Consider the following 18,465-nt stretch of genomic DNA (forward strand, 5'->3'; position numbering starts at 1 on the left):
TGTATTTCATCCATTTAATTGATTTAACACTTCTTCTCCTGTATAAAGTTACAATATAAATATAGCTGTAGACACTGAACAAACATAAGTTCTGCATTTAGCCATGTACATCAGTGACATAAATAACAATTAGTGGCACACAGCTTTGGCTTTTGTGTAGGCATCGAAAGTCATTTGCCAGGGACTACTGTTGTGGTATTACCTGACTTTCGATGGTAGCAGCTACAAAATGGTTCTAATACCTGGCATATAATCAGGGATGTCATTTCACCAAAATGCCAGGGGTAGAGGAAGTGACATCACATAACCCTTGAACTTTGATCACATCACAGGAATTTATGTCATTTGACCCGACCCCGAAGTGACATCACAGGAAGCGATGGAACACAACCTTTCACCCCTTGACAAAACAGGAAGTGGCATCACATAGCATTGTTCCTAAGTACACTACGAAAAATATGGTTACAATATCACTATAATGGGTTATACATCTCATGCAAGAATGGATCACAATATGTATTATTAATATCAGTGCGATTAGGCCCAAATTACTGTTAATGCAAGCAGCCATTCAAGGCCAAAAGATAATGATGTGTTCTTATATAGCACTCACACTTAAGAGTTGGGATATTTAAGAACAGATTAAATCGGTGACTCACCCCCTGAAGTGTGCCTGAAATAAACCTTTAATGAGTCTAGCTATTATTGAATAGAGTTCCAGAAAGACAAATTATTTGTTATTCCTGTTCTTTCTAATTTAGGGTCACTGCTCAAAGTACCACACTTGTGGAACCTCGTGTTTTTTTTTAAGAGGCCTGAACAAGAAAGCCAGCCACTCCAGAAGCAAAGATACACATGGCGCTGGACACAGCCCAGGAGCTTCCATTAAAAAAAACATATTTTGAAAAATTATTTTCTAAAACATTTTTTAGGGGTAGCAAGGGAGACCTCAGGGGTCACAGCTGCGACCCCTGGCGATTCCCAAATGACATCCCTGCATATAATAGCAGTGCCTGCCAAATGCCTAATACTAATATATAAGACATATTTTAAGGGGCACTAGCCATGGCCTTTGGCTGTGCCCACAGTATATTTTAAAACACTGCCCCCAAAATGTTTCTTTTGGACCCACTAGTTGGACATGGCCTACGGCCTCTGGCCATGGCCACTATACATGTCTTTCAGGCCAACTAGCCAGGGCCTTCGGTTTGGCCCACTGTATATTTTAAAACACTACCGGGACGTGTCCACTGTACATGTTTTCCCAATTTGTTTTTTGGGACCCACTAGGTGGCCACGGCCTTACATATCTTTCGGGCCCACTATCCAGGTCGTTCGGCAGTGCCCACTGTCACTGTATGCACAAAAGTGGCCTCCACAATCCCAGTTTGCTATGCTGCAGTGAAAAGGATGCACTGGTCATGCAACATAACACCACTAATGAATGAAGGGGTCCCAGCAACCATGTGAGTGCTGGGAGTGCAATTCAAAGTGACAGGCACGCCTAGAGTCCATCGTTGTGAAATGCTAATCGATAAAACAGTTCTGTCCCTGTTTGAGGAAAAGAAATGCAACGGGACAGTGCCAGTTTATTTTGCTGCCGTCTAAACACTAATTTGTGAAGGGGTCCGAAACTAAGCTGCCATGCATTGTTCCTCCCCATCTGCTTGTTCCAAACAGGTGCAGTGAAATGTTATTTTTTGCTGTGCATTTTAAGGTGCATCCTTTCTTTGAATTCAGGATGCACTTTAAAATCCACTGACACGTTCCTTGAGTTGTACAGTTGAGCAAAGGGCAAGAAAAGGGACATCTGAGGAGCACATTCAGACGCCCTTTGAGAATGCACTACATTGTTCGGTGAAAGTGAAGGGGACACTCTTGCACATCTTAACACTAGGAGCTAAAAAGATTGCGACAATCAGGTCCTAATGGTTTTTCCTAAATACGGGCGAGGTAATAATTATTCACTGTCAGTCCCAACAAAGGCATCCACACAAAGAACATTGACATGTCATTTCCACCTTGAACTCAAGAAATAGTGATGCACCAGATGAGCATATTGTCGGGCGAGTTACTACATTACAGCGCACTCACACACACACGCAAACGCGCACGCACGCACACACTCACATTTGCTCACCATCCCAGACTGTTTCCTCTTGTCTATGGAACAGCTCCAAAGCAGCACAGTTCTTGTGTGCCTGGCCCCCTATAATGCACACAGTAAACAGCTGGCAGTGAATTATGGCACTCTCCAAATGAGCTGCCTTCATATCTCTGCCCATGCATTATTACTCGTCATGCCATACTATGCTGCCATATTGCCAAAGTGCTGTCATAGCCGGGCTGTGTGAGCGCCACCCTCTGTCTGCAAACAGACGCAGGCCCCCATAAGTGGCAGCGATTGGTCCCATCAAGCATTGGTCAACGGGTATGCACAGTGTGTCTCTATCTGAATACAGGCTGGCTATTGACCTTGAGTGCTGCAGAGCACAGTATGCAGCCACGCAGTAGATAGCTACAGCAGCCGTTGGGCTGAGTAACTTTCTCCACTAACCCCACGGCTCCTCAGTGGGCAGTGGAACACTGCATCATCGCCCGCTTGATGCATCCACTAGCGTCAAGACTGGCCAGTGGTCTTGGTGCGGTTTTTAGTGACCAAGGCATTATAAGATGTGACGGAGTCATGTGAGCGCGACGGCAACGTTGGTCGTCACGCATGGGCATCATAAAAGGGGCAGCGCAAAGCGTGGCAGAGCGCGCTGGGAACCGGTAATGAGCAGACATGTGTCCGTGTCTTTCCTCAGGTACGGGAGGGCTGGGCCTACTCACGGGGGACCCAGGGGCACAGTAACTACAGAACACTGGCAACAAAGACGCTGCTGAGTAGGGGAGGCAATTTCCGATGCCAGGATCAGCCATTTTGTATTGTGGATGGTTGCAGCCCCACACAGGGTGCTTGTGCGCCCTCCAGGTCAATTTTTGGAGCCTTCCAAGGATACACTGGAACTGAAGCTACTGGTTCCACCAGGAGGGCTGGGGGCACCCAATTTTTGCAACAAAAAATTGCCACATCTATCATTGATAGATGTGGCATACCAGTAGCCCTGTCACTGGGAGAACTGGCCGAGGCCTCGCAGGCGGATCAATGCTTCCAACTCGTCCAGGAGGCTGTCGACAGCGGCAACTGGAAATCGGCGCTTTCAGACATGTCCCGCAGGGATAAAGACACTCAGCGCAATCTACAGTCAGTGAGCCCGGCATGAGCTGTCAAGGTCAGATGAAGGCCTGCTGCTTCGTTGGAGACAAATTGTGGTAGCTCGGAAACTGATTGGAAGGGTGCTAGAACTTGCCCACAGTGGCCATTAGGGCACTGCAAAGACCAAGGCAAGGCTGAGAATCACAGTATGGTTTGTGGAACTAGAGAGGAGAGTCGATGACTACATTAGACAATGTGTCTGGTGCCAAGCAGCCGCACCTGTGAATAAGGAGACGTGCATTGAGTCCATGGAACGGAGCGGAAGCTCATGGAGCACGATGCATGCTGACTTTGGATCCACTGGGAGGGTATGTACTCTTTAGTACAGTACTGATTGACCAGTGGTCATGCTATCCAGAGGTGGAGATAGTCGACTCAACGTCAAGTGATCAAACCATGCAAGCGATGGAAAAGATCTTCGCAACCCATGGACTTCCTCGGGTCATATGCTCAGACAACGGGCCCCCATTTCACGGCAGGCAGTTTGAGGAAATCATGCGCGACTGTGGCATCATGCACCGGAAAGTGACTCCAGCCTGGCAAAGAGCCAATGGGGAGGTGGAGCGCATTATGCGTACCCTCAATAAGATATTTTGAATCTCACAGAGTCAAGGGGGGGAACTGAAGAAAAACCTGTATCAGTTCATTTGTGAGTACCGATCAATGGCCCATCAGTCCACAGGGGTGGCCCCAGCGGAGGCCCTGTTCAACCGATGCCCGAGAGGCATCATTGATGAACAAAAGCCACTTGAAGACCGATGGGTGCACAATAGAGAGAGGACGCCAGGCGGCGCTTGAGACCCTTGGACATTGAAGTAGGGGATACCGTCCTAGTGAGGAACCGACTCCCAGAGGGGAAGCTAAGCCCTCAACTACGAGCCTACTCCCATGGGAGTCACCCATGTCAACAGGTCCATGGTGATGGCAGCCGACCAACGGGGAACTGTTACAAGAAACTCCTGCTTTTTCAAGAAAATTGCTGCACAAGAACCACGACAAGCTCCAGCTGTTGGCTTGTCCCCGGCTTGAGCCGCAGCGAGTGGGCCGACTCTCGAGGAGGGCTCAGAAGACCCAGAACCAGGAGGGCACAGCCCTGGCAATGAACAAGGTGAAGAGCGATACCCCCGCCGTGAGGGCCAGAGGTGTCCGGCCATGTTCAAGGACTACATCTTGGACCAGAATTGACGAGGACCAGAAGTTGATGGTAGTTGCCCACGTTGGGCTGTGACACTGTTTACTGTATTATTCACATGTTACATGTCTTGTTGACACCAAGTTACTATGAAAACATGAAATCAGTTTTGTTATGAAAAAGGAGGGATGTGACAGAGTTACGTGAGTGTAATGGCAACGTAGGTCGTCGTGACAGAGCACGCCGGGAACCTGTAACGAGCAGACCTGTGTCTGTGTCTTTCCTCAGGTACGGGAGGGCTGGGCCTGCTCATGAGGGAACCCTGGGGCAAAGTAACTATACAACATAAATGACGCAGCATGATCCAGCAAGCTTAACCAGGAAGTAGGGAATGTGGACCTACATCTGCTGCTGCATGGAGCACTACCATGAGAGCTAGACGAGAAGTCTTAAACAGGCCCGTCAGAAAGTTGCTACCCTGACACAGGAACATAACACAAGAGCTTGAACATTTGACTTAGTAGTTGATTTAGGAATAAAAAGGTATTATTTTTCATAGTAAACGGAGTTGGAACCAAGCTTTGCGTGTCTTGACTTCATTGAACGGGAGGTGGCTGTTGGAGGGTTCCATTACAGTCTTTCAAGTGGGAAAGGCCAATTTTCACAAATTATTCTCTCTTGAATACTCAGCAAAAAGGCTTGCTGCCTGATTCATGGAATTATTTGCGCGTAAAATGCAGATATGCGTGCCATTCTGCCCGAAAATCCCCATACCTCAAACAGGGAATTTCGGGCAGAATGACGCGCAAATCTGTATAAAAGTATTTTTGTATAAAAAGTATCTAATTATTTATTTAAAACACACTTTAGGCAATATACTAGCACTCTAAATCAAAAGCAAGTTAAAACACAGTCAGGTGAAGTATACACACCTCCCTTGATACCTATCAGACAAGTCAGAGTTAAAACACCACCATTTGTTAAAACAGATGTGAGGCGCGTAACCTGATGGTACTCCAATAGTTCAGTTAAAGGGAGAGAAAAAGGCAGAGCATAGAAAGAAAACAGGTCCCAACACTTTTAGGAGTTCTCAGCAAGGGAAAAAAGGCAGTATACACTGTAGAGCCAAAGTTCATAGGCCAGGCCCACTTTAAATGGAGCAAAGCGAAATGTGCCCACGATCACACGCTTTAAAATGCACTAAAGGCAGGGACGTCATTTGGGGGTCGCCAGAGGTCGCAACTGCGACCTCTGAGGTCTCCCTTGCGACCTCTGTGGTCTCCCTTGCGACCTCTGTAAAAAAAAAAAAAAAAAAAAAATTCTTTTTTTCTTCCGTTTTTTGTAATGCAAGGTCCTGGAGTGGCTGGCTCTCATGTACAGGCTCTTTTAAAAAAAAAAAAAATAACAGGAGTGCCACAAGTCTAACACTTTCAGCACTGACCCTAAATAAGAAAGAATAGGAAACCAAATAATGTGTCTTCCTGGAATTCTGTACAATAATTGCTAGACTCATTAAAGGTTTATTTCAGGCACACGTCAGGGGGTGAGTCACTGATTTAGTCTGTTCTTAAACGCCTCAATTTAGCCTTTCATCCTTCCGAGGTCAATAAATAAGTACCAAGACAGGTTGGGTGATATTGGGTGTATATGTTTTCTATATAAAGCGCTTAAGCGTAAGTGCTATATAATAACACATCATTATCATTTGGTCATGGACGTCTGCTTGCATTCACAGTAATTTGGTAATATGGGCCTATACACACTGATCTTAACGCTACATATGGTGATCCATTCTTGCATGAAATGTACATCACATTATAGTGATATCGTAAACATATTTTTCGTAGTGTACAATGCTGTGATGTCACTTCCTGTTTTGGCAACGGGTGAAAGGTCGTGTTCCATCGCTTCCCGCGATATCACTTTGGGGTGGGGTCAAATGACATCACTTCCTGTGATGTCATCAGGGGGTAAAGGGTCGTGTGATGTCACTTCCGCTACCCCTGGCATTTTGGTGAAATGACGTCCTTGACTAAAGGTCTTTTCAGAATGTTCAAAAGAGGTTGGGGTGATTCAAGCAGGTAAAGTTAGAAGGTCTGGGGCCAACCCAGTTGGAAAGCCAAGGATTTAAGGGTCACCTTGGGCAAATCGAAGAAAGGGAGGCCAGGCAGGACACAGTACCTTAAAGAGAGAGGAAACTCCAGCGGTGGCAGTTGTTCCTGGCAGTGGTTTCAGTTCATTGTTTCGACCAGGGGAAGAGAGGATCTCGTCGAGGAGGAAACTAGGAGTCGTTGCACTGCACAGGGATGAAACCAGCCGCGGGGTTTTGTCGGGAACTTGTGCGTTCCTTGCATTTGCGGTCAAAGTGGTGAAGCTTGGCTATCCGGCTGCCGGGGTGCTTGGCACGGGCGATTCGACCAAGAGAAGTCTTTGGAAGGTGAAAGGGGCGAACAGAGCAAGAAGACTCGTCTAGCAGAAGATCTTCTCTTGTCGTTGGGAAAGTGGTGAGTTCATTGCAGCAGGGCTACACCGGTGGTGTTGTCGTTGCAGATGGCTCAGCTTCTTTCCTCTTCGGATTCTTAGGTCCTGTGGCGACTTCTGAAGTTCCAGTCCCAAAAGCCCTGCTTTTATGCAGAAAATCCCCCATTCAACAGCCTAGCTGTCACTCAAACATGCTAAGTGGTGAGCCGGGTGGCTCACCACTGGCCCAATCAGAACAGAGTGCGACTTGAGTTGCTAAGGCAACACAGTCCAGGGTGCCAATACTCCTTCCCACCCATCCTGTGGAACCCAGACAGAGTGGCACCATTTGGAGGGCTTCTGTGAAGAAGCCCGCCAAAAAGTGGAACAAAGGGCTCGACCTTGGTCAGAGTTACAGAGACGGACACAAACACCATTTTAGAAAAGAGTTCTGGCAAAAAGACCCAACCGCTGATTTAATATTAAATAAACCAGTGGTATCTTTAACATTGCACCAAAAAGTGGTGCGTTTAAAATCAATGGGAAAATCCCATAGAAAATATTCCGGTGGAATATTTCGTGTGGTAACCACTGCCACCAGCCAGAAACTTGACAAGGGGGGACTGGCCAGTGCCCCCTTGAAAACAGACCCAGGGGCAATATAATTAACCCCTGGCAGTACTTCCACAATATGATGGTTTGTACTGGTTCTGTTCACAATTTTGGACTAGTAAAGTCAATGGGGACTTTACATGCCCTGGGAGACAGTAGTCAGTCCCAGGGTATGGAGTCTATGTTTGGGGGTCACTATGACACCCCTGTGTTACTGCACTGAGGGTGCTGTGTAACACATACACAAAAGATAGATGATACCCTATGGAGTAAAAAGAAAACCCTATAGCCCATAAGCACATAACAAGTCAAAGACATACCTCAAATCATGCCTAAGAGTGGGAGGAAAAGAGTCTCACTCTTAGCAGGAAAATAAACTAACCCCAAAAATCCAGTGTCGGGGGGAAATTCTGCCGGGGTCGGCCGGGCCGTCCGCAGACCTCCGGGCAGGGAGGCCCCAACTCCTCCCGTATATCCCAGATGAGATAGAGTATGAGACACACGCAAGAAGCAAGGTGACTCTGCTGTTTATTAGACAAAAACGGCAGGGATGGGTCAAGGAGCGTACGCGTCCGTCCTGACACACACACAATCGTAGGGCTCGCAGGCCCTTTTTACTGTATTATGACGCGCTACTCGCGTCACTTTAGAAAGTTAACAAAAAACCTATCGCCACTCTTAATTGGTAGCTCGAGTGGTAGGGTTAGTATAGCACACGTATAGAGAATAATATGAGTGGTCGAAGGTTAGTCAGGTGATGTATCTGGGTTGTCCCTACAATTAGATACATGAGAATTGTTACATGAAGACTCCTAATGATTGGTTAATATTACTGGCGTCAGTGATAAGAGCCCCATGTTCTGATTGGTGCGCCCGTGAGCTTCCCAGCCTGGGACCACCGCTGTTCCCAGCTCTCGGTGTACCTGCAATTTGCAACAACGTTTCACTATGGGTACGTGCGGACAATGTGAGGATTTATTCATAGCTGGAAGGCTGACCGCTCCCACTGTCGCAGATGTCCATTGATCCTTTCAAGTGTATCTGCCTGTGTCTCATAACGAGGGATCCAGACGCCTCTTTCCTCCTGGGCTTGGCATCTCGTCAGGTTCGGCTTGGTCACGTGAGGTGGGACCGTGTTTGAGGCATAATTCTGCACAATTAATATTGTTTTTCCACTGTGTGTCTGGTTTAATTTGCAGGTGTGACTTTAACGTTGGTGCGTGGCGTGCGAGGTTGCAACATCGTGCCCTTGATGATTTGCTCTTGGAATGTGGGTTTGCAACATTGCGACCTTGGCTGGTTGCTTCGCCGGGCTCATCCTGCAGGATCAGCAACCTGACTCTTGTTTTGTTAATGTCCACGGGAGCTCTTGCTTGCGGCCTACTTAGGCCTGGTGTATAAGTGGGTCCGTCTGGTGCACAGGTGCTTTAGGTTACAGTACCATATAGTTTCATGACCAGTATCGTGTCTTCATTATATTTCTCATGGTGGCAACTGGTTTTAAGAGAAGCGTGAGCAAGCTTTTTAGATGAGTTCATGACGCGTCTTGCGTTTCTGCATGTTGAAAGCCTATGTAGAAAATAATAAAGATGCACGTCCGTGAGTATGTCTGTCGCCTACGTCATAGCACTGGGTATATTCTTCGTGTAGATGGTGCGGGAGTGTCCAGTGTGTATATTTGCACAGGTGTGCTTAACCGTTGGCTAGGTCGTCATGACATCTCTAACGACGTGTAGATTTTAGTCTAGTTGGTCCGTGCCGCAGGTGTCGGCATGGCCAGTGCGGGCTGCTGGGCAGGCAGGTGGACACATCCGTATGTTCCTGTACCAGGGTATCTGGTCGTCTGGTAGATGGACAAACTCTTCTCGTGGCGGGTGTCTGGGTCGTGACCCTTTAGGCCAAGCGCGAGAGGTGAAGGACGGGAGTCTGGTCTTCCATTCTCCCACTTCAGTCCCCCCTCTGGTCGACTTGTCGACCACAAACATATCCTTTTCGTTATCTCCTCTTACTCGCCATATCTTAGTTATTCCTCCTAGATGTCCATAGTGGTTCACATGATCTTCAAATGACCAATACATATATTCACAGGTTCCTCCAGGAGTACAGTATACCCATTTCCCTATGTAGCTCCTGGGGTTTCTTGGGTTCTCGATCTTCACCGATGGTGGGTCTAGATGGTTGGTGATGATTTGGTTGCGCAACTTCTCCCTCTCCTGTATTATCACGCTTGTGTGTTGGCCGTCATCTGCTGGCATCAAGGGGTGCATACCCACCATTTCAAGCAACTCGTCAGTGGTACGTGCCTTCCGGGCCTTCCAAAATCTTATTATGATCAGTGTAGCTCCAGCCAAAATAGTACAACCCACTATAATTTTCAGTCCATCTGACAGCCAGGATGGCATCCATGACCATAATAGTGAAAACAAGCTCTTATCCTTGTTTACACCGTTACTTTCATCCATCATTTTGGAGTGCATCTGGGCCAATTGTGAAACTGCTTCTGTCAGTGTACCATTGTCAGCATCGTTGGCAGGAATGAACGTGCAGCATGATTGTCCTATCTTTGCACAAACTCCTCCTTCCATGGCTGTGAGAAGGTCCAATACATATCTGTTCTGGAGTGCTACCATCCTTATAGCTCGCAGCTCCTCTTTTATTGCGTTGAATCCATTTACTGTAGAATTGATGGTCATCATTAGTTCCCATCTAGTTATCTGGAGCCATTTTGCGTTTGCGTAAGCCTGCAGTCCCGGATGTATTATTGAGGAGAAGAACATTGCTGCTCTGCTGAATAGTCTGTGTTCTGGCGGTATTGAAGTAAGTGCCGTTTCCGACCTTCCCCACAGGTAATTTCCTGTCAGAGGTTCTCCTTGTCTTTTCCTTCTATTTAGGACAGTATCATTGCCGTTGGTCCTGTTCCTTTGCTCCTCCTGAAGTGGTGCAGATCTCTTTTTTCTCTTGTCCCCTTCATCCATTTTGGGAAAGTTCGCCACATTGACATGCTTCTTGGGTACCACTAGTGATGGTACATTGACGTGCACCATTGTGCACACACCATTCCACAGGGGAGGCAGTGTATGGTATGCCTTTTCTCCACAGGCCCAATAATGGTCCATTATTACTGCTGTTCCTGCTCCCCCCTCAGGTAACTCCATCACACTTGCACAGTTGGTGTTATATCCTACGTCCACCTCTCCTTTATGCTGGTAGCATACCTTGGGCGCAGTCAGTGGCAGTATTGTTATTGGGTCTTCATCCGTTTCCACCCACGTGAGCATTGGTACGTACTTGATCCACGTCGTCCAACATCGGTGGTTGTGTACCTCGATAGTTGAGATAGTTTCTTTTGTTACCATGTTGCTGCCAATCACTCCTATCTCCCAGCTGTTGTCCAGGTACACCTTCCCGGTTATCGTCACAAGTGGCCTCTCCCAACATCCTTGTTTACCCGGAACTTCAGTGGCGTACCAATCACATGGTAGATACTGCTGTGTTACTTTCTTTGTTTCTCCTTTTGCAGGACCACTTGTTATGTATCTGAATGCTTCAGCATGTAAACTGCTCTTGTGGTAACTCAAATAGGTCTTGAGGAAGTTGTTTTCATATGGGTATGAGTCTCGTGTTTTCCATGTCATATGCACCACTGTCCCTTGAAATCTTCCTTTCGTTTGGAACAGTGCCAAGTATATTATGCACCGTGCTGTTTTTTCATCTATTTCTGTGGCAACAAATGTTCGAGAAGCACTCATGGCGTATGGTATTAATGAGCAAACGTAGCAGCTGTCCTCTGTTGTCTGCTTACCAATGCGGGTCATGTGTTGGTACCATATGTTGTTTGAGACGTGTGCTGAATCTTGTATATAATTATCAATACCTTTATTGTCTGAGTATGTGCTGCGTTTAACTCTATTTTGCTTGGGTGCAATTCTACTACTATCACCTAACGTAACACCTGTTGCAGCAGGGGACGGGGGTGTATTAGGTTTGGGTGCAGCAATAAGATCAATAGCATAGCTGTACTGCCATACAGAGGCAGCCAAGAACCCGGTGATCATCAAAATCCCTATTAGTTTTATTACATATGCTAATCTCACCGGCATTTTGCTCTTACCTTGCTGCAGTCCTGGCAGCTTATTCTTGCGTTGTTAAAGTTGCCCGCCTGAAAATTCTCAAAATGCTTGTTATTAAATGTTAGTTGTTGGTTTTCTTTAAGCTCTCCCTATCAAATAGTTATTCAGTGCCCAGGCGAAGAGCTGTTCCCACGCTACTCTAAGTGATCTATCTCTTAGGACCGGAAAGTATGGGCGGAGGTGGGGCATTGAATATTCTATGGCCAAGAGGAATGCTGTGTAGTAGACACGTACCCTTCTCCTTTTCAGGTACGCAGGCCTTTTTATTTCGTATACAAATTGGTGTGACAATTCTTCCGGGTAGTTATCGTCTGGGAGTACCATCTACGCCTGGGCAGTGAGCTTGTTAGTTATCTATTTTCTTAACAATACAATAATACGCAGTTCCTGTATGTGCGAGAGAAGAGAAAAAGAGAACATTCAAGTGTTTACATGTGTACTTGTGTAGGCAATGTCCTTCAGTTCAGGTATTACTATATTTGGGGGTCAAAGGGCAGGGGGTTTGGGCTCAGTTGGCGGAAGTATTTTTACTCTTTGAGCATGTGACCATGGGGTGGGCAGTATGGGGATCACCCCTTTCTTCGTCAGTTATTGTCTCCGGGGAAGCTGGGAAGTGACAGGGTATGGGAACAATTGGGCCGTTGTCTGTGGTAGAACTCTCTTCCGCCGTTGGTGATGTTGTTGCTCTTCTTCCAATGGACCTGTCGGTGGCGCTGGGGCGGGTCTGCAGTTTGTAGATCTTTACATCATGTAGGTGGTTCCAGGCACGCTTGTCCTTTAGCTTTACTGCTCTTGTTGATACTTCCTCTACCAGATGGGGGCCAGTAAATCGTTCATCATTCCATTTCCTGTTGAAATTGCGAAGTAGCACGTGGTCACCTTTAGCAAGTTTACACAGGTTTTCCTTTTCCAATTCTGTATTGGCGCCTTCTTGTTGATTGCTGGTGGACCCGCCCCGTGTGCGCTCGAGCTGTTGAGACACAAACACAACACTAGTAATCAAAGAAGACACATATTGGTACATTTCATCACCTAAAACACTCGCTGTGCTTTCGTGATCAGTGAATGCCCTTGACGTTGGCGTTAGGGGAAGGCGCATTTGACGTCCGGTAACCACCTCGTGTGGGGTGAGGTGGTGGTCGGACCCTGACCTATTCCTCAGTTCAAATAGGGCTAATGGAAGGCAATACAACCAGCTTTTCTTTGTTGTTTGTTGTATCTTTGCAATTGCCTCCTTTAATAGGCCATTCAGGCGTTCACATACACCGTTGGCCTGTGGGTGGTATGCACATGCGAATTTGTGTTTTATGCTCAGCAGGGATGTGATATACTGGAACATTTCGTTTGCGAAATGCGGGCCATTGTCTGACCTTAACACCTCGCACACTCCCCACCTGGGGAAGACCTCCCTCACTAGGAATTTGGCTGCTCTAAATGCATCTGGGTGTGAACAGGGCCCTGCTTCAATCCACCTAGAGAATGGGCATACTACTACAATCATATACCTATTACCTTGACATATGTTGATCATATCAACATAGTCAATATGAAGATGCCGAAAAGGTCCCTCTGGCCGGGGTATAGTACCTCTTATTACTTTTAGGGTATGACCGGCCGTAAACTGTTGACATGTGAGACAATTGCTGATAAAATTTGACACATGAGAATTTAACTCGGGGCAAAACCAATCTTCTCTAATTCGTGCTGCAATTATTTCCTTGCCTGTGTGGGCTGGGTGATGTAATTGGCTCAGGGCGGTGTTCAAAAGTGCCAATGGTATTACAACCTTTCCAGTGCCACCCTGGCGCCATAGTGCGTCGGTTGGTGACATTGTACATCCTCTTTTTACCCATATTTCTTTTTCGGCCATTGGTGCAGCCGCTTGTAGCTCCATAATCTGCGTGGCTGGGAGATGGGTGTACCCTTCTCTTATCAACATCTCCTTAGCCATTCCCCTCCCTCTCCCTCTCTGTGATTCTGGGGGGTTCCATATCTCACCAAAGTATGCAGCATATTTCGCATGTGCGTCTGCTGCTGCATTCCCTTTTGAGACGTGGTCTTCACCATTGGTGTGTGCGGTGCATTTTACTAGGGCTAATTCTTGGGGGTCATTTATTACTTCAATTAGTTCAGCCAATAAGAGGGCATGTTGCACTGGAGTGCCATCAGCTCTCCTAAACCCTCTTCTTCTCCATTTTGACAGCCCTGAGTGGACAGTGGATGTAACATATGCACTGTCGGAGTATATGGTTACTCGTTTGTCAAAGCTTTCCTTCAATGCCAATATTAGTGCAACCAGTTCCGCGGCTTGAGCGGAGTAATGCTGTGGTAATTGTACACATTTCATAGCCACACACACCGGTGCCTCCATCATTTTTACCACTGCTGCCCCAGTCCTCCGTATCCCATCTCCTTGATCAATAGTTGATGACCCATCAATAAACAAAAGCTCACCTCCCTCTAGTGCGTTCTCTTCAACTTTTCTAGTACATGAGTACATTTCAGTTATTTGTGTACAGTCATGGGCATAATCTCCCTCCTCAATTACTTCTGCTAGGAACCTTGCAGGGTTGACCGTGCTACATCTAACAATTGCTAGTTCAGCTCTAGACAGAATGATCTCATAACCTGATGCCCTCTGCGTGGTTAGGGTGGACTTAGGTTTATTCAATATTGCAAATAGTGCATGTTCCACAAACAGTGTAGTTGGACACTCCATGGTTATTGCTGATGCTTTTTCCACTGCAAAAGCAGCTGCAGCGAGACCTTGTTCGCAAGGGAAGTGACCTAACATCACAGGGTCCAAGTGACAGCTGTAAAATGCTACTGGTTTATAGCCCATGCTTGTTTTTTGGGCCAATACTGCTTTCATTACTGCTCAGTCGCAATGTGATAATATAAAAAATCGTCACTCATAGTCTGGGGATGCCAGTACTGGAGCAGTTGATATCGCATCTTTCAATTCATCAAAAGCCTCTCTCATTTCCATAGTCCACCCCAACTTTTTCTCCCCTTTATTACCTTCCCTTAAAGCCTCAAGCAGGGGTCCTATGTATGAACTGTAATCAAATACCCATGCTCTACAGTAGTTGCACAGCCCCAGAAATTGCTGCAGTTCCCTCACAGTCTGTGGCATTGGAGTGCTTGAAATGGCCTGTGCTCTTTGTGGTGCAATCTTTCTTCCATGTTGGGATATGAGTTGGCCAATGTAAAGTACCTGTTCTTGACAGTATTGTATCTTTTCCATGTCTACCTTGTACCCTTTTTCAGCCAATATTGTCAACATCTTTAAGGAGTCCTCTCTGCATTTACTTTCGTTTGTACTGCAAATTATTATGTCATCCACATACTGTAACACTGTGCTTTCCACTTCAATGTTACCCAAATCCATCTGTATTACTCTATTGAAAATTGAGGGTGATTCGCAATACCCCTGTGGCAATCTGGTATGTTTCCACTTTGTATTTCGGTAAGTGAAGCTTGTCAAATCTTGTGAGTCTGGGTGTAATGGTATTGAGAAAAAAGCATTTTTAAGGTCGATCACTGTAAATCGTGATGCTTCCGCTGGAATGCCACACAATATTGTGGCCGGGTTTGCTGTTACTGGATATTCTGCTTCTACTATGTTGTTCAAGGGCCTGAGGTCCTGTATGAAGCGCCAAGACCCCCCTTTAGCCTTGCGCACTGGGTACACAGCCGTGTTGCATGGTGATTCTGAGGGGACCAATATGCCATTGTTTATAAGGGCCATAATGGTTTCATATATGCCCTCATCTGCCTCTTTTGATAGTGGGTACTGTTTCACTCTGGGTAGTATGGCACCTTTTTTCAATTTTATCCTTACTCCCCCTATGCTTTTTATGCATCCCACGTCATAAGGGCTAATAGTCCACAATGATTTGGGTACCTTTGACATATCCTCCTTAAAGAAGGGTACTGGGGTGCATGCGGGTGCCTCAAGTGCCATCGCAATTTTCTGTGCTACTTGTTTGTGAGCCACTCTTAGCCATATTTCTACACTCATCATGAACACCATTTCACCTTCCTCCTTTTCTTCTGAGAACAGCTCCTCATCTGACACCTGGGTCAGCCTACATCCTTCTGCTAGTGCTATCACTGCCCTCCATGCTCTTCCTTCTTTATCTTGGGCGTGCACAGCAATATAATCAGCTGTTGCAATAATGCTCTCAATGTCCATTAGAACCACCTTTCCTTCTGGTTCATTAACAGGTGTTTCTGGTCGGAACAGATAGGCTGCTGGCCTCCTCCATATTTTCCCTTCTATCCCTGGCATCCATGCAAATGCCATATCTGTTCCATACTGGAATAGCTCGCCATCTACTGGCTCCGCCCTAATCGCTGTCTGTCCGCAGTATGCTTGCATAATCTGTCGTGCTGCGAGCATGTTAATCCCTGGAGTAGAGCAAATTATGCCGTCCTCTGTAAAGAAGATCGTCATATTCAACCCGTTCATTATGTCTCTCCCCAGTATATTTACTGGTGAGGCACTATAATATAAAAGTGGAACTGACAGATCATAATCTCCAATAGATAAGGGAATGTTATCAGTAAAGGGAACCAACCCTTTAGCCCCAGAGAATCCTTGGGTGTTCATGGCTTCGCCTGACATCTTAAATTTACCTTCCCTTATGCAAGACCGGGTTGCCCCGGTGTCAACAAGGAATGATAATTTTTTGTCACCTATCGTTACCTCTATGCGTGGCTCCTCCGCACTATTAGGTGTTACTGACAGGATGGGACACACCAAGGCCGTCTGTGGGCTGTCCTATTGAGGGTACAATGATTGGCCATTTCCTGTGTAAGGGTTGTGTCCCAAGACCGTCACCCTACCCAATTGTGTTTGTTGCGTTTGGGGTTGTTGTGTTATCGCTACCTGTTGTTGTGGCAGTGAATATGTCTGTGGCTGTTGTTGTGTTATTTGTTGTTGTTGTTCACTTCCCTGTTGCAACGTCTGCTGTTGTTGTATGCCCTGCTGTTCTTGTGAGGTCCTAAGTTGTCCCTGTTCATTCCATGCTGGTGTTCCTGGCCTAACCCTACACGTGCGTGACATGTGTCCTAATAATCCACAACTCCAACACACGGGTGGTTCCCTGCTTTGCCATGGGAAGCTCCCTGTGTTGTCCTGGTATACTGGTTGTCCTGTGGGGTAGGAATTTCTAAGTCCTCCCACCTGCTGTTGGGTGTTATATCCATATCCTCTCCCTCTCATAAATCCTCCTCTACCCCTGTTATAATTATAATACCCAGCTCCTTGCATTGGGTACCCTCCTCCCATGTTGGGTGTGTGTAATTGCAGTGGCGGCGCTTGTTGTGTTATAGTCTGTGAAGGTGGTATTTGGGCGGGATCTTGAGCAGCCACTACTTGTGTGGGGCTTTGGGCCATTGGTGTGGGTGTAGTTATTAGTGCCCCTTCCATTGTGTATTTAGTAAGTTTTTTCTGTACTAGTTTAGCCTCTTCTGTTTTCCTGTCCTCTTCCTTTTGTTTCATTTTTCCTTGCCATGTCCTGCAGTGATGTACTATAGTCAGTTGTATTTCTGGCCATGGTTTTGCTTCCATTCCCACTACTTTCTTAAGTTGTTTCTGAACTCCTTCTGGGAGCCCTTGTACTAGTATATGATAGAATATTGCTGGTGTTTTATCCCATTGCTCTCTAGTTTCCATGCGCCACTTCTCTTGGATATCCTGGATATAATCAACAGGATCCTCATTCTCACGCATCTTACGGGAAGTAATTGCTCCTATGTCTGATGTGTCTGGGTACTGTACCCTGAGTGCCTGCCATAGTGCATGTCTGCAGTTTGCGAATGGTGCCCCATCATGCGATGTGTTTGTTATTGTTACCCCATGGAATCCCGCTCTCTTCCAAATGTCATCCGCTCTATCCCCTAATATTGATATTAACAGGCCCTTTACATCTCCTACTGCTAGTTTCTTTCCTGCGGTGTGTTTTTCCATTTCATATATCCACTTACCCGCACCTCCACTTAATGATGGAAGCCTACATTTTATATTTTCTTTATCTGTATGCTTCCAAGGGACATACTGTGGTCTGACCCCTCCTCTCTCCAACAGTGGCATTAAGTTGTGTCTCGTGTCACCCTTTACGTTCCATAATATCGAGTCCTCACACCCGTCCTCCTCTTCCGTTTCTTTTACATCTTCAATTTCGTCCTTATTACCCCTGCTCTTAACTCCTTCTTCTCCATCCTTTCCCCTCCTTTCATCATTTCCTGTATTTAATGTGGGCATGTTTATTCGTCTGTCCTGCCTGCGACTAGGGAGGTCTCTAAGCCGCCATGCATAGGGTGTCAGTTCGTCTATGAAGGGCGCAAGCTTTATTCTGCGCAGCGAGCGTGAGGTGGTTGAGCATGTAGGGTGCGATGGGGGAGGACGTGATGGGGATGGGGATGGTGTGGTTTCATGAGTTTGTTTTTCCACTAGTCCTTGCTCTCCCTCCTCACTTCTCTCCAGCTCCTCCTTTCTCCTACTGATCCATGGCGAGTCTATGTTGGTTCGAGTGAGGTATAGCTTATCTAAGCTTTCCCTTTCACTTTTTCTTCCTTCCCTCTCCATTCCTTCTTCCTCCTCACTACAAAAATCATTCATAAAAGGCATCCCCCACTCTGTCTTTTTCCCTTTTATTGTTACTGTTTGTAAGTCTATTAGGTCTATTTCTCCTTTTTCTCCGTTACCAACTGCTCCCCCTAGTGCTGATGTTGTCGCTACTTCTCTGCTTCTATATACATCCCCCCATCTTTCACTCTCCCTACTCCTCTCTTCTCTTCCTCCTTCACTTCTCTCCTCCATCTCCCTACTATTTTCCTCCCTTTTCCTTTTCAATTCCTCCATC

Source organism: Ambystoma mexicanum, chromosome 1p (genome assembly GCF_040938575.1).
Source record: "Ambystoma mexicanum isolate Mex_15411 chromosome 1p, UKY_AmexF1_1, whole genome shotgun sequence".
Lineage (NCBI taxonomy): Eukaryota > Metazoa > Chordata > Amphibia > Caudata > Ambystomatidae > Ambystoma > Ambystoma mexicanum.